The sequence below is a fragment of the Schistocerca americana genome, chromosome 1 (assembly GCF_021461395.2).
Source record: "Schistocerca americana isolate TAMUIC-IGC-003095 chromosome 1, iqSchAmer2.1, whole genome shotgun sequence".
NCBI lineage: Eukaryota > Metazoa > Arthropoda > Insecta > Orthoptera > Acrididae > Schistocerca > Schistocerca americana.
The window spans coordinates 690,824,441-690,841,352 of NC_060119.1; the positions used below are offsets into that span (position 1 = coordinate 690,824,441).

The 16,912-nt window shown below is 38.6% G+C and overlaps 1 protein-coding gene across 5 annotated transcripts in view; it reads left to right on the top strand.

Moving 5' to 3' along the window:
- Window positions 1–11,858: 11,858 nt before the first annotated feature.
- LOC124609238 overlaps window positions 11,859–16,912 on the top strand; it is a 330,778-nt gene continuing 325,724 nt past the window's right edge. For 2 of the 5 annotated variants that reach the window (XM_047140056.1, XM_047140059.1), the window contains exon 1: window positions 11,859–11,929. The gene's annotated coding sequence lies outside the window, so the exon portion shown is untranslated. Of the gene's footprint in view, window positions 11,930–12,165; window positions 12,297–12,944; window positions 12,964–16,912 lie in introns of those variants that run through there. The other 3 variants (XM_047140060.1, XM_047140057.1, XM_047140058.1) reach the window with 3 other exon arrangements.

Here is a 16,912-nt window from a genome sequence, read left to right on the forward strand (position 1 = left end):
GTTAATAACTATTTGAACCCTTATGCTTTGTTGTTTGTTTGACAAGAAAATGCCACACCTCATTGTCAACTATTCAAAGTATTTTAGTAATGGTATTGATATTTTCCCGGCTATCTACCTGTTACCAGTTCCATTCTTACATCTGTTATCTTGTTTGACTTTCACGTTTCGCTAGACGAATTCTGGCTTTGTACTCCACCATTCCTTAAGAGAATGGACGGCGAGATCCCAGGCCTCATTGATAGGGGGCCAAGGTAGTCTTAATAACATTTTCTTTGATTTTAATTGTAATAAATGCTTATGTGACGAAGTCCCAGGCGTTGGAAGTCGAAGTCACAAGTGTGGAGGCTCTGGGTGGGTGGCATCTGTAGTGGCAGCGTTGAACTGAGGTGAAGGGTTGTTGTCTGGTGGTGGCTTAAGAAAACATCATTAACAGTCCCACATTTTATTAAAAAATAAGCTACAGCAATCATGTCGTCGTTCTCTAGTAGCACCACCCCCTTGGCGCCTGTTGACAATACGAGGTTGTTGGCTGAGGCCACATTCAGCAGGCTGGTGGCAAGGTTGGAATGCTGACATGTGAGGTCCATGGCAGTGTGTGCATTACCCTGTACCAGCTCTGCAGCTCGGGGCAGGGCATGCCTGAAGATATGGAAGTGCTTACAGAAGAAGAGAGTCCCCAACAGCAGTGCCAGTGTGTGAGCTCAGCTGTACAACGCCAGTTTGCCTGCAGAAGTACAGATGTTTGGCCAGCTGTATTGCCCCACTCATGAAAAGCTGCCTTCTGAAACAGAAGTCAATCAGCATCTAAAGTGGTGCATCAGCTGGAAGGCGCCAAGTCCATTAGAGTGGACTTGAAATCAGAAGCTGGCTTGTCAGTGGCAGAGTGCAGGTCTTTGCAAAAACATGCGGCATTCCTCTTGTAGTAGGTTCCTCTTGTAGTAGGTTCTGCCAAGCTGCAATACCTTTGGTTAAAGGTATTGCAGGAGAGCTTCTGTAAAGTCTGGAATGTAGGAGACGTGGTACTGGCAGAAGTAAAGCTGTGAGGACGGGGCGTGAGTAGTGCTTGGGTAGCTCAGTTGGTAGAGGACTTGTCTGTGAAAGGCAAAGGTCCCGAGTTCGAGTCTCGGTCCGGAACAGTCATAATACTGTTTTAGTCAGCTCTGTGCAAGCTGTCTTCCACAACACTTTTACAACAGCCATAGCAGTGTTGCTATTTTACTCCATATTGCCGAAAAATAGTGGCAGCACTAAACAAGAATCGTTGGTGGATATCCACAGAGTGCCCAAACACCAATCGTTCCTAGGGATAATGATGGTTGTAGAGCAGGGGCTAACAACGAGACAGCACTGAACCCTTCTTGGCATTCTACTGAGATTGTGCTATCGCATGCAATGCTACTATGCATGCGAGATGTTCCAGCACATGACCAAACACTATGACAGTTGGAAAATGGGCACCAAATGTGTTGACGCTCATGCCATACAAGCTTGTAGCACTAAACATTCCACAATAGCGCTGCGAATCTGGCTGTTACAACGTTGTCAGCTGACAAAAACTGCAGTATATTCCGTGAGTTCCGGGAGAACTGTGGGCTAGTGAAGAAGAAACTGGACCACCTATGTGCTTAAAATCCTCAATGCCCAACAGCAATGGCATTGACCCCCATCGAAGCAGCAGTAAAGGGGAGGAAAACGAACATGCAGCAACCAGAGGAAGGCAGTGAAGTAGAAGGGGTCACAACCAACCTGAGGCCTGTTGCTGGCTCAGTCATCCAACTGATAGGGAGGATGGGAGGATGTAGGAGAGCAGACTGTTGTGTATGAGCAACCACCATTTTGTTGGTTTTGCACATACACTCATATGTGATGTAATTAACACAGTACAATGCTGCATCACCTGGAGACCAATTCAAACTCTGAACTGAGGATTCGCCTTTAAGCAGCAAAAACACCCAAATGATGATTTAGAAAACACGTATGAGGGGTAGGAATAATTTGATAGTTGTAGTGTACAACAGAAAGTGTAGAGATTAAAAGATCATGAAAGAAAGAACCATTCAGCTGGAGGATGGCTGCAGCTAGTATATAATGGCTTCCTGCATGTTGTCAAGCTGTCTGGATTCTCTGATGGCAAGTGATGTCTCTCCAGCTGTGACACTGCTCCACTAGCCTGATATGGGACAAAGTGCTCTGTTCTACTGAGTTTATTATCAGTGTTCTGGTCAGTTCCTCAGTGCCAGATCTGAAAGATGCACCATCACCTCTCCTCTGCCCCCCTCCCCATCCTCAAAAAAAGGGGCACACATCATCGAAAAAATGTCATTATGTGTCTGATTCTGCAGGGAAGCGACCAGCAGGAAGGTATATTTATTCAGAACTCCATTTTCTGGTCAGCCTCCACAAAGTGCAGATCTGATAGTGGAAGATTGATGGCCAACAGCTCTCAGGACTGGCAGTTCTGGCTTGCTTCTGGAGATTCTTTCCTTTAAACTTTGGCGGTAGATTATGTCCTCAGATGAACAATAGTGGAGGCAGAAGCAGTGGAGGCACAGACAGCCGCACATGTGGCAACTAAATGCAGCAAGGACGAACCTGATTCTGATGACAGGTCCACCAACTGAACTGAATGTATATATATGGCTCACACATTTGTATATGATTACAATCTGCGCCGAATATGCTCACCAGCGCACGCATAGGTACATAATTCAAATTTGATGTTGTGCTGTTGCCTGTAGTAAGCAGCCACAGAGGAAATCTCTCCATGCACATTCTGTTCATATTTCTACCTTCGCTTTAATCGATTTGGGGGAACAGTATAAAATCGAAATCTGGATAGGGTATGAGGAAAAGAAACCCAGACTGCACAACGCGCATTGGGATCTTAACCGTTTCATCACTTCGTTTTGTGGGCGTTAGGAGATGTTACGAACATTTTGAACACTCCAAAAATTTAACATCTAAATTGAGGACAACAGTTACATACCATCACTTTTGGAAGCCTTCAATTGACAAAACTCTTGCCGTCATGGATATTGTGGCCTTGGATGTGTTGCTGTGCAGTGGCACTACAAAAAGGAATTTATGAAATGCATGAACGACTTCACCAATATGGCATGTGAGTAGAGCTCTACAATGTGGACGTGCAGCCACTGCCATGGCTCCATATGACGGTCCATGGGGAAAGCATATAAAGTGTGGCCATTGTTGCAGTGTGCTGTCTTGGCAGGAGTGGGTTACGCTTTTGATATTCTTATTGGCGCAACACCAATAGGAATGGTGACAGAAAAATTATTTCATTGGAGAAACCTCCCACTTGTTTTGGTCTAACAACTGCAAAATGCGAGAATATAGTACCACTATCGATCGAATCATTATGCAAAACTCTTTGTGAATAACAGTAAAATAACTTGTGTTTTTAGGAGGCGAGATCAGCTAAATTTTGAGATTGTGCAAGCCACTTATCCTGAACATATCGAGTCATTCTCTTAAGGAGAGATTCCTGATTCGAAATGGTAGCATTTGGACATTTCATTTTCAGATTTGCTACATTCCCTCTGGTGATACCGACTGGAGAAACATTTGAAACATAGAAATTTCTAACACCAAGAGGATCACATGAAGACAGGTTTCCCACAGTGACATTTCTTCGTCTTTAAGTAAACGTCCTTAATATTGCCGAAAATTTCACGTTCTGGCCATAATTTCGCAGCAAACAACGCATAACGGATCAGTTTAGCGTAAACTGGCGCTTGCAATTGATTATGAATCGGGATACACTGCAGGAATTTCACTGAAAACGATTTAAAATAGTTATTGCATTCATTTAATGATTTCTTTTTTTAAATTCATTCGCCTGATACACAATATAATTAGTTGACGAATAAGGATAACGTCATTTCAATACAAACTTCAAAAATTTATGTAGTAATCTTCTATGGACATGGGCAGATAAATGAAAAATAAAAATAATAATCGGGTTTCTAACATGGCTGAAAAAAAATGTAAAATGCGACGTTAGCCACAGGGCCACATCTTCAGTGCAACAAATTTGCTCGCCACAAGGCACATAGAGTACATACAAAACATGGCCCAGTATCTATGGATAAGCTGTGACACATGGTCACTTGTTTTGACCCTTCTTCCACTGACTGAAGTTCTGAGAAATCGGGTTAAGGAACTCTCTTTGTTCTCCTTATCATGGCTTTTTCATCTTTCAGTGAATCACCATGTCAAAACCATTCTGTGAGGCATCTATGGTTTCAGTTAACATCCTTTCATGTCACTAAACATTCTGAAAATTTGAGGAATGACTCAAGTTGTGGTAAAGAACTGTTGTTCAGTGACATGGGACTAACAATAAATTAAGCAGCTATTTGTGCAACTGTTTAAGTGCTTGAGATATGTTAGCTATAATAGGAATAAAGAGTGTATAGTAGTTAATATTTCCAAGAAAATATTGTAATGCCTTCAGAGATGAAGGTTCTGCCAATATCTATGGCTGTATGTGTTATTGGTCTGCCACAATTCCCCAATTGTTTACAATAAACCACAGATACTGAGCACTGGGTTTGAAAAAAGTTATATTATTGTTTAGAGCACATTAGAACTGCCTCTTGCAAAACAGTGAGTTTCAGAAATAAAACATTGACCTGATGATATCTGTATCATGCATAACTTTTTCCCTAGTCAGATAAAAATGTCTTTAATGTGTATATTACTACCTAAAACAAGACTCAGCTTTGTTCTTATTTATGCAGAAGATGCAGAATGAAAAAATGTTTCCATTTCACATGAACATGATCCAAGAGGTTCCTTACGCAGTTGTGGCCCAGTACATCAATTTTAGATCACCATCACTGCTCTGTGCATTAAGTAATTCACTCCTACCACTACATTTGAACTATGGGATTGCGTTCAGACATGCTCTCTTCCACGAAGACAGCGCTATAACACAGAATGCCCATGCAGCCTTTGTTAATATTCAAGCTCCAAATGGTCCTCCAAGATCTATGATAAGAACCAGACCTTGAATGGCTGACAATCAATTATTATGTATTGAGATGTAAATTCCTTTTTTTTGCCCATGTATTTCCTGAAACATCTAATCTGCATGAGTGCTGAACCAATAAATGGATTCTTACCAGCACCTGTAAATAAATGTTACAAAAAGATGTACAAATTTTTATTTCTGTCACTCTGAAACATTTTGTTCAGGTGTGTAGTGTGATTCGTATGAGTTTAACAACTGATAAATAATAAGTTTCACATCGTTTGTTCGACACTTCCACTTATTTTAGTAGAGGAATGTTAATTTAAATTTTATTCACACAAATCTTTTCCCTATACTAGCCCAAAAATTTAATTAAATAAATTTTTATCCTCAAACCTAAAAATTAGTAAATTTATTACAATAATTCATTCTGGAAATTAAATGTCATTAGAGCAGCATTGTTGAGAAAACATTATAATTTTGCTACCAGGATGTCTATGTTACATCAGAAATCTGATTTATAGACATTGTAGATCATCTTTAGAATTTCTTATGTAAAGAAACCAGTAATTTGTTGTAAACACTGTTATTTAGATTCATTTAACCCTTTCAGATTATACTAAATTTGAGTTTATCTTAACACATGTTCTAACAGTTATGTAGCTGACACACAAGTTTTTCAGTAATCTTAAATGGATTTATAAAAGTCATCTGTATCTGTGGAACAGCGCAAGGTGCCAATATGTTCCAAAAAACAATAAACAAAAATGCGATTTTTCAGGATTATATATCAGCTTCTACAGATCTCAGAGATAAGAGGTTAAACAATTACATTGCCCTTGGCAAAGCGACCATTTTCATACTTGTCAGAAGATCGGGCATACTGTAGTTAACCTACAGTACAGGATCAAAATTTAAGCATTACACATTTCCTCCAACCCAGACAAACTGAGAAAACTGATTGGTTCTTTTGAATTATATAACAAGGGTGGACTTTATATGGCTTATAAATTTACCATTTTTTCATGGGCAGTTCATGGGAAAACCCCAAGAAACTACGATTTTTGGGATAAAAAAGTACCAATTGTCAGGATTGTCAATTCTATAGTTTCCATGACAGATCATTGAAATTTTTGCCATATGTCTATAAGATAGTGTTCTCAAGGAACGTTGAAACTTGTTTTGATATGATTATTTGTTACTGAGATCCAGAGGTTCAAACGTATCACACATGTGCACGTAGAACACACACGTAATATCAAGTGTGAGCCATAAAGATAGCTTTTAACTTATATAATGAACACATGGCAATGGCTCTAAGGTCATCGCAAATATTCTGATGTCACCAAACTGTGCTTTTAGTCAGCATTTTATCACCAATAAAACTTTATGATAAGCTATCTCTGTATAATTGGCACTTTACACCTTTACAAATATACCCAAAATGATACTACAGTGACAAGAATCGTACCTGAAAAGAACTTAAAGTTATTGCCAAAAATTATGTAAAACTGGAAAGATTGCAATTTCAGTAAACTATTTCTAATGACATTATTACTGTTGGAAGATACAAATCATAAGATGGGCGTTTATGATAAATTGTGATCGTTGAGCGAAGTATATTAAAAAATAAAAAAAAAAATAAAGCAAATTATTTTATATCGTAATACTTATTTGTTGCTTATGTGTGTCAAAGTACTTAAATCTATCGAGGGATGTAAATAAGCTATCGAAACTTTATTGACTTATAGGATTCGTTTAAGGTAAGCAGCACATCCTGCTGTAACAGGGGAGAAGGGAGCCAATGGGAAAATGTTCATGCCAGAGCACAAAAAAGGTGAGTATGTTTCTCTTTCAAGGACTCTGAGAGCAAAGTGCTTTCTCAGTTCTTATTCCGACTTTCTAAACAATACTTTTAGCATGCAAATATATTCTAGCTCTTATGCTGAAACAGAATATCAGAGAGACACTGAGAGTGGAAGAGAGAGGAGACAATGCAAGTGGGAGAGAGAGAGAGACGAGACAGTAATGATGAAAGAGAAAAATGGCTGTGGATGAAGACAGTAGCAGTAGGTGCAAAAGAGAGAGGAGGTATTGATGGTCAGTGATAAACAATGGGAGTAAAAGAGAGAGATAGATTGAGATAAAAAAGCAGTGGGAACAAAAGAGAGAGGAGACAGTGGACATGAAAAATAAGGAGTGGAGACCACACATGGCTTGTGGTGGCGGTGGGAAGGGCAAGGGGGGGGGGGGGGTTGAAGCCTAGTGAAGTTTAACATATAGGTGTAATTGAGGTCGCAAAATTTTATATATGTGTTTGAAAGGGAAACAAATGAGATGAACCCTCACCTCACAGAAATGTTGAGCTGGTGAGGTATGGAAGAGACAGTGGCAGTGGGAAAGAAAGTCGAAAAGACACAGTGTAAGTGAGAGAGGAGACAGTGGCAATGGGATGTACTGTAAATCAATGGGAGAAAAAGGAGACAGTGGTAGAGAGGCACATGTAGACAATGGCAACGAAAGGGAGACGCTGAATATAAAGGCTTAACTGTAAAGTGATACTGGATAAAAGGTCATGTGAGTGTGGTATGAGGGTCTCACCAAATTATATGCATAACTCCACGGTATGACAACTTTGGGAAGCTATTTCTCTACTTACTCATATCTGCAACCCAGGACCTTCTCGTTGACATTTCAGTGGAGTAATAAGACCATTCAAAGCAAAAAAGTCCTGCTTCTTTTATCTTTGACATGACTTGTGACAGCACTGAATTCAGTCAACAAGAAAATAATGAACAAAGTAGAAAACGCTCTTGACTGCAATACTTTCAAATGAGCAGCTATAACAGCAGTTCCACTGTAACTCTGAAAATGTTCATGTATTTTTGTGATCTTCCATTGAGCCATTGACTTGACCAACAGCTACGATAAAGCGATGAGGAAATCTACAAGAAATAACATACATGAGTTACTTCATCCAGATCACCGAGACACTGATTCACTTATCTCCTATCTTGTTTTGTTCTTAAATGTGTCCGAAACAGAAGCAGTCAAGTCATTCTGTATTAGATTTTACTCTTCTATAAACATAGAAGAATGTTCTAAGTGATACTTCAGCTTTTCGTTACATTCATTGAGAAGATATATAAGGGGCAATCAAAAACTTCCCGTTTGAGGGCGATGGGGCAGTATATATGTAATGTAGCGCGAGTCCGATGCTGGTATACAAGCACCAACATATAGGCAAAGGATTGGTGTAGCATTCACGTATTTCCAACATGCCTATGGTAAATGTGGAGACATGAAACGTGGCGCTGTTACTACCAAATGCGTCCAAACAGGACGAACGAGCTGTCATTCTTTTTTTGGATGTTGAAGGACAAACACCAGTATACATCCATAGGAGAATGAAGAGTGTGTATGGGGAACACGTCTGTCAAAAACGTCTTTTGTGGAATGGTGCGATAAGGGATCCTACTGCTTCATGTTTACACACGTTTTTATTTTGTAATGCAGAAGTTACCCCAACACAAGTGCGAGACACTCAAGCTCTCACCTTACAGTCCCAATCTCTCTACTGCGATTATGACGTCTTTGATCCCTTAGGAAACGCTCTGAAGGGTCGACGATTCCTGTTGGAATATGATGTGCAGCAGCCGGTTGCCAATTTCTTCACACAGCAGAACATGGTGTTTTATCAAAAGAGGACCTTCAATCTGCTGCCTCAGTGGTAGTGTTTCCCACATGGTCCACATTTGCATCCATATCTCTTCCTTATATATGTGAATGTCCTCCTTCTTAATAGAGACCAAGTAAAAGACAGATGACATCAGAGCTACAGATAATCCTATTAGTGAGAAAGCAATAGAAGAATTTATCAGCCATGGTTTTTTATTTCAGAGAATTGTTAAGTGAATCTCTGAACATGTATTTTTCTTTAATTTTGAAAAATTATCATAGTACATTCAGTATGGTACCGCAAACAGGACATCAGTTACAATTAGTCAAGCACATATGTAGAAGTCAGTAAAGGGAATAGAATGTTTAACATTTTTGGGTGTGCATATTATTAAAAATATGAACTGGAGGGGAAATATTAGTGACCTGTTTATGCAAATATGTTCAGTAATTTTATGAGTAATATGGTGAAAAGCACTTAATATTTGTTTATATTTATTACATTACTGATCTGATTTGGCTACTGCTATAATCAGATGTGAAAAACATAGAGCATATGAAATAATGTTCAGAATATATTACAATTAAACATATGCCGAAGTGCGACATTGGTTACTGACAAATTCAGAAATTTTTATTGTTCATATCATAGCTAGATTTGAAGACAAACAAATCAATATCATAACATATTTCGCATATTTCCACTCATTAATATCGTATTGCATAATTTTCTACAGCAACTCAGCACTGAAGTGAGAAAATGTCGATTCCACAAAAATCAGCAATGAGACTCATATGTGGTGTTCACTTATAATCATCTTTCAGCTGCATGCTTCAGTCTCTTTCATTAACGTAGTGAAAGTGATATCAGTAACTTCTTGTAACACAGGTCCACCACAGGTCCACAGTCTGTGAAAATTGTTTAGAGGATGTCATTTTCTTTTTATGGCTGTTATTGGTAAGTGACATGGCATCAGATACCATGTAAATGCTTGACAGTGGTGTAAAATCGAAATTGCAGTAGCAGAATAGTTCTCTACAGTCATAAGCAGAAAAGGATGATGTCTATGACTGGAATCATTGATGGGCTTGCAAAGTAGAGGATCATAAAAGATTCAAGGTTTAAGTTAGTTAATATATTCCACAGAATGTTTGAATGTTCTTTAAGTGATTCTTTTATCAAAGCACTGTGGAACAAGCCACTGCACAAGCTATGTGCAAATGGTTAGTGTGAACATTAATGGGCACTTTATAATTTTTAGTACTATTCACATAACTGTACACTTTTTTATAGGCTGCTAGTTTTTTTATGGACTCCAGGAAAGGATCTGTAGATATATTTGAAAGAATTTCCATTTTTATTCAAGGCCTTCTCAAATTGTCCCATTAAGTGTAATTTTATGAGCTGTGGTGTGATAACTATTTTTAATTTATGCTGTTTGCTGTACCAACAGTTACGTTCTCTTGTAGGCCATATTACCACTCTCCGGCAATCCTGTTGTGGTCTACTGTCATTGAGGTTTTATAATACCTTCATGTCTACTACCCCACGTGTATCTCACACATGGCTACTTCATGAAAACCCTTGCTATCTGAACGAGAAGTCCACCATATTAAGATCAGAACAGAAACAGTATGGTAGGTCTCTTCTGCAGATGTTAACATTTCTGCATGACCATTCCGATATTTTCATATCCATCATACACTTTTGCTGAGTAAGCAATTGGAATATGTGATACCATGCAATAGTTGACATTCTGATCTTCTGGGAGCCTGCCTATAAAAATGTCCAGTCTTCTGGCTGATATTCTGGTACAATCACTTTGATTTTTAGGTCAAGAAGTTTTTTGAGGAATCAAGTTCGTCAGCTTCATTGAAATATGGAAGAAGTGCAGTTTCTCTGGTTTGGTAAATCTGGCTTCTGGGAGTTTTTTTTCTTTGATTCTAGATGCCAAGAATTTAAATACATTCTTAGTCAAATCACTGATTTATTCCTGGAAGAGCTATTGAAATGCTGCTTCAGATTCAGGTCCACTGGAAATTATATAGCCCAATTCTTTGCCATCTGTCTATGGAATATCTGAGTGATGATGGGGACTGGTATAGAAACATCTATTGAGTGTGCCACATATCGCCTTTCTTACTCCGTATCTGGATACTCTCACTAGATTTTTTATGTCTATTGAATTATACAAAAATAGCAGTTTCCTTGGCTCTCTCTACACCATAATCACTCCAAAATATAAACTGTTGCTTTTTACATTTGCAATTTGTCAGTTGTCTTACGTCCACCACACCACTTTCACAGACCTTATTAACACATATTTTGGTCTCCAATGTGAATTACAAATTAGGGATAATATGCTTATTTGGGAAAGTTAATGATGTACGTCTTGTTACTTTGAAGAGTGTATTCAGCAAAAATGTAATAATTGGCAACTCGGTTGTTTAAACAACTTTTTTTAGAATAACTTATATTTCGGAACAGATCAAGAAAACAATTGTAGTTCAAGCAACCCCTTAGAGAGCTTCTTTCCCTACGAAAATACAAACATAAAAATGAAAAAAACATGAATAAAAATGTAAAAAAGTATAATACTAGGTGTCATGATTTTACAGAAGAAGAATCAACCAAACCCAGCCACAGAAATTAAAAGATAGGTAGACTTTTTGTGGTAGAGCTGTTTGCACAGAAGTGAAATAACAAAAAAAAAGGAAGCTCAAAGGCTTTTGAAGGAAACTCGTATCAAAATTTGAACTAAATTGAAAAAGAAGACAAGGTAGATGATTTTTGATTCAGAATCACATGGACTTCGCGTTTTCGATACAATATCGTTAATGGTTTAAAGACTGAGGCAACTTTAACTTGTGTCTACAAAAAGATTGTCATAATATTATAATCACGAGAGTCAGAGATCATTGGGTAATTAATTACGTCACTCCAGTGTTTTAAAAGCGTAATTATTTTATAAAATTAATAGAGTATCGGTAAGTAATTTAAATGCTTATATTTTGAGTAATTGGCGGTCCGAATGAAGTTAATACGTTTCTTGGATAACGATCAGAATTCAGGAAACATCATATTCGCTATGAGCAATTCCACATACAAAATAAGTGCTAAGGCTGTGGCCGGGGAATCACAAGTTTCGTAGTGCTTTACCTCTGAACTTGACGTCTAACGCCTATGTGTTTAATGTATCTTTGCTTGAGATGCTGTAGGAGAGAGACGCGATTTGGAATATTGTGGCGCGAGAGGTATATTCCTTTTATTATTTATTAACGATAAACACCATAGATGTGACGCAACGTTATACATGAATAAACCATCATTGTAAGTTGTGTTCATTGTTTGTGTCATGCGTTTCGAATTACTGTTGACACTTGTTGTTGAATTGGCATTTCCTGTCAAGTGTCAGATACTCAGCGAGTCTTCGATGGTCAAACTTGTATTGTGTCAGATACTCACGTGGTCTTCCCCGAAAATGGATGGGCGTAATGAAGTGGTCGTTACTGTTTTGCAATGTCGTATAATTGACGAACAGTTTTACGTGACTGAATTTGTGGAACACGTCGCTGTTGTGTTTTGACACGCTGTCATAATAGATTATAGAGCCGAAACAAAGTAAGTGGTTAGGTGTTTTTGATACTTGTAAACATCCAGTTCAATAGAATTTTGTATTATTATGACTAGTGATCGAATAACTGAAGTCCACTGTACATTTTTAACGTGGCATTTTCATTATATGTAGTGATACTACAGCCTCTCGGAATGTGCGTGACTATTTGAAATAACGGTGGCATCTAGGAACTGCATATTAGTGCCTTGATCTCTGATGACTAATTTATTTTGCTGTCTTGCACATTTCGGAGCGGTCGTCACTATTTGCAAATTATTGTGTTGCAGAAGGCCGTTTGAGATTTCCTGCCTTCCAAAGTTAAATATGTACTTAAAAATGTCTTTTAATGAAAAACATTTTGTGATCAAAAAACTTGTTTTCAGTGTAAATACAGTACCTATGCCAAGTTCATGACAAAGCTGATGATTCCTGTATGTTTATAGTTGCGTTGATTGATCCTAGGCCTACCGTGCTTCGTATGTAGTATTTGTTGTTGTAGTTTGAGTATACTCAAATGAGATCTTCGGTGGGGGAAATATAATAAAACAACAGTGACTGTGACTACTGCATTGGCTCAAACCAGATAGCAGTTATGATGTGATAACAGTGAGTGATGAGCCAGAGCTGCTTGTAAATTGGAATTGACATTGTGGTGGCCAGAATGAGGGGAATGTATGAAGAAGACAGGTTTTTTTCTGACTAGACGAATAACAACAATTTTAAAACTAAATCCATTTTATGTCTTTCATTAGTTGGTTACTTTCATGAATTTATATTGCCATTTATGTTCTTGTTATATATTATGTGACACGTCACTAGGCTGTGGAACATACTAACTAGTTTTAAATATTTATTTTGTGCCCCCCTAAGAAGATTTGATAGATACTTTTTCTGTGGTAGTATAGGACATAAGATTAGTTTTCATATGCGTGTATAGGCCCCAAAATGTGTAGGGAAGGTCCACACAAGGAGGGGCTGATAATTTTGTTTCATGTGACATACAGTGGCAGTGGAAAAGGTGTTTGACCTACTAAATCGGAATTTTGTCAAAATTATGATTATATCTGTGTAATTAATTGAGCAAACTCTAATCAGTGGGAGATTTATATTGTTGGTGACAGCAAAACACGAGTCATCACAGTATGTGATGGCATCTGAGTATAGCTGCTGTGCTTTGTTGTCTTTATGGTCCTGGCATACTACTGTACCTACCTCTCTTCACACTCCCACTGCTCTGTAGAATGAAGTAACTGTAAAACAGCACAGCAGTCATTTTGTCACTCAGGAAATCGTCATTATTTTTCAAGTTTTATCCATGAAAGGCCTATGGCCATCACATCACCCTAATTTGGGGTTGCTCAGTCAATTAGGCTCATAAAATTACAAATTAGGTAAAATTTTATTTACTGTAAGAGTGAAAACAAAATCTACTGATGATGAGATACAGTATTAAATGATACCCTGTGCTTGGGAAACGGTTTACTACTATTGGAAAATAATTAAAGTATTCTCATAAAAATCTGAGGAAAGGCAATGCATATCTCTCAGCACACATGTTTGCTGGTGTTCAGGGACAGATATTCCTGGGTTCTTGAAGAGGCCGCTTCATGCAGCCAACTTCATTATGCTACATAATATTCAATAGTTAATTTTTTCATGAAATAATATTTTATCAATAATTTCATAGTATTCTATAAAAGACAGTAGTTTATAAATTAAACTATTGTGTATAAGTGTGCTAACGTAATACGACATTACTCTTAGTACACAGCGAACCAACATCAGTTCTCTTTATTATGTTAATGTATATGGATTCTGTTATAATTTGTTATCAGTCCTCATGCTGACGATCACAGTGTTGACTTCTGTTCATAGTTTGTGTATGGCACCTACAAGCTGTGAGGACTCCTGTAAAGTTGACTAACACAGCATATTGTTACCAAAATGAGGTTCATAATCCTTACACCCACAGAGAAAAAAGTATCCAGTGTGTGAAGTTAGAACGCTGAACTCGTAGGATAAAAACCTGATGCTTTTGATTTATGTTGTATGTAATATAGATTTTTACAGTGTTTGGGGATTAACCTCTTTTCAGTATATAATCCCAGCCAATAAAATAAAATCATTATGCGAGCATTATTTTTAGGGTAGTACTAAAACTATTTTTATTTCAATCTTGGAAGAAAAAAAAAAAAAAAGTATGATATGTTGTGACAACACTTCAAGAGCACAAACTTAAAGGATCAATAGCAGTGGTTATTACCATGTGGGCTCCTACATCATACATGTTGAATGATAACTTTTCAGTGCTGATGTGGAACTTACCTATTAAATAATTTACATTGAACTAAACGAGCAGAATTTGGAAAATAGTGGGATCCAATTTTCGTTAATTTTGGAAAATTCCCAGATTGAGTGGTAAAATGAAATGAAATCTTGTGTGGCTAGGGCCTCCTGTTGGGTAGACTGATCACCTGGTGCAAGTCTTTTTAGTTGACGCCACTTTGGCGATTTGCATGTCGATGGCGATGATACGATGATGATGAAGACAACACAACACCCAGTCCTTGAGCAGAGAAAATCTCTGACCCAGCTGGGAATTGAACCCGGGGGCCCCTTGCATGGCATTCTGCCGCACTGACGACTCGGCTATCGAGGCAGACTTAGCATCTGTGAATGCTATTCCTCTTTCTAAGGAGAGGAGAGTCCACAGCACTATGCCTCTTTGTAAGGAGGTGAGAGTCCACCGATCTCAGTAACCAGTGGTCAGTTTCTCTGCTTTAGTTTTGTTAAAGTTTTTCTTCTCTTTTCAGAATTGTTACATTTGCTACAAGTTCATTCTTAGCTAGTCACACTTTGTATTTCAGAATGGTTATGCGAGGAAATTGTTCTGGACCAAGTGAGATGTGGCAACAGTAAGACATTGTACACACACATGGGAGGACAGTCATTCAGACACCCCCATCGGACTGCTTAAGTCACAAGCTGGAATAGTTCCCTCAAGTATGACATCGTTGATTTCTTTCCTGATGTTGGGTTTCTACTGAGACGCCAATGAACTAGTCACGGATTGGACTGTAAACCTGCTGTGTACATATCGCTGGTATTACTATAATTTATTTTTTCCATCTACGAAATTTGATTCTTTGTATTACACTATTTTGTTAGGGAAATTATGGCGGTAGTGCCATAGGATGCTGGAATTAGTAAAGGTGCCATTAGCTGTACAGTGGGAGGTTCTGAGTAGTGGATAGCCATTTGAGCAAGAACTTGACGTAAGAACCAATATGGAGGGCAGTGCCTGTATCAGTGGATCAGTTTGGCAGTACTTGCCAGGGGTGATGAGAATGCAAGGGGTTGTCAGCAGCTGGTAATAAATAGTCTTTATGAGAGCACCAGGCAATCAGCTTGTTTTGTAGCAAGGAGTGCAAGCAGTTGCATCAAATTCTGCTGTCAGCATAATGATGAAAATCACACTATATTAAAAAATTTGCGGTCATAATCACAAAAGGGTACAAGATGCGCGCCATAACAATTAAGTAAATTTCTATTACTGGATATATAGTTAAAATGACATTGTGAGATAATGTGAGTTGTGTAAAGTGTGATCACTGACTATCTTCAGAATTGAATAATTACTTCAATTGTTGTAGCTGTGAGAGGTAAAAATTCTCTCTCTCTCTCTCTCTCTCTCTCTCTCTCTCTCTCTCTCTCTCTCTCTCTCTCTCTCTCTCTCTCTCTCTCTCTCTCTATTGCCCCCTCCATCCCTCGCTCCCTTTGGGATAGAATGGGAAAGCAATCATCTCTCTCCCTGCGTCTCCCTCCCTGTGGGGTGAAATGGAAAAGCAATCATCTCCCTCCCTCCCTCCCTCCCTGTGGGGTGGAGTGGGAAAGCAATCAGATCCATTTTATTTCAAGTGCCAAAATTGAAATCAATGTCCCCTGCAAGTATTTTCTGCCTCACTGTGTTATTTAGTTAATAGGTGACTTCAGTGGGACAGACCTGGCTCACTTCTATTCACTAGAAGCTAGCACTGGTCACACCACACATACTCTCCTCTTTCGTATAAGAAAGCATGCCACAGCAATCAACTCTCACTCCTAGCTGCGCTGTTTTTCGTAGATTTGTGAAGTCAAGCACTGTCCAAATAACTTCAGGAATGCAGCCAGGTGACTTCTAAACTGCTAATATTTTGATTCCTGTAACTTATTTGAACATTGTATACGCCAGGGAAACTTGGGTACGCTGTCCACTGATCTTGTTAGAATGATGCCCTGTGTTGACAGGCAGCAGCCGTCAACCAGCCTCGCTGCTCCTCCCCATGCTTCCTGAATCATCTCTCCAGGTGGATTTTCTTGTACTCCAAGTTATTAGTTGTGTTCTCCTTTGCTGGTGATTCTGAACCGCCTTCTGCTCCACTGCGGCTGCTTGTCTGATGGTGAAAACGCCTGCCCCGTCCTCCATTTACACAGAGTCATGCTGACACCAACAACTCTCCATGGACGAGTTTCTGTTTCAGAACTGGTTAAAAAGAAAGAACTTGTAAATGTAGTTGCATGTGTAGAACTAAAAATTTCAGTAATATTAATATTAGCACTATGTGTGTGTGTGTGTGTGTGT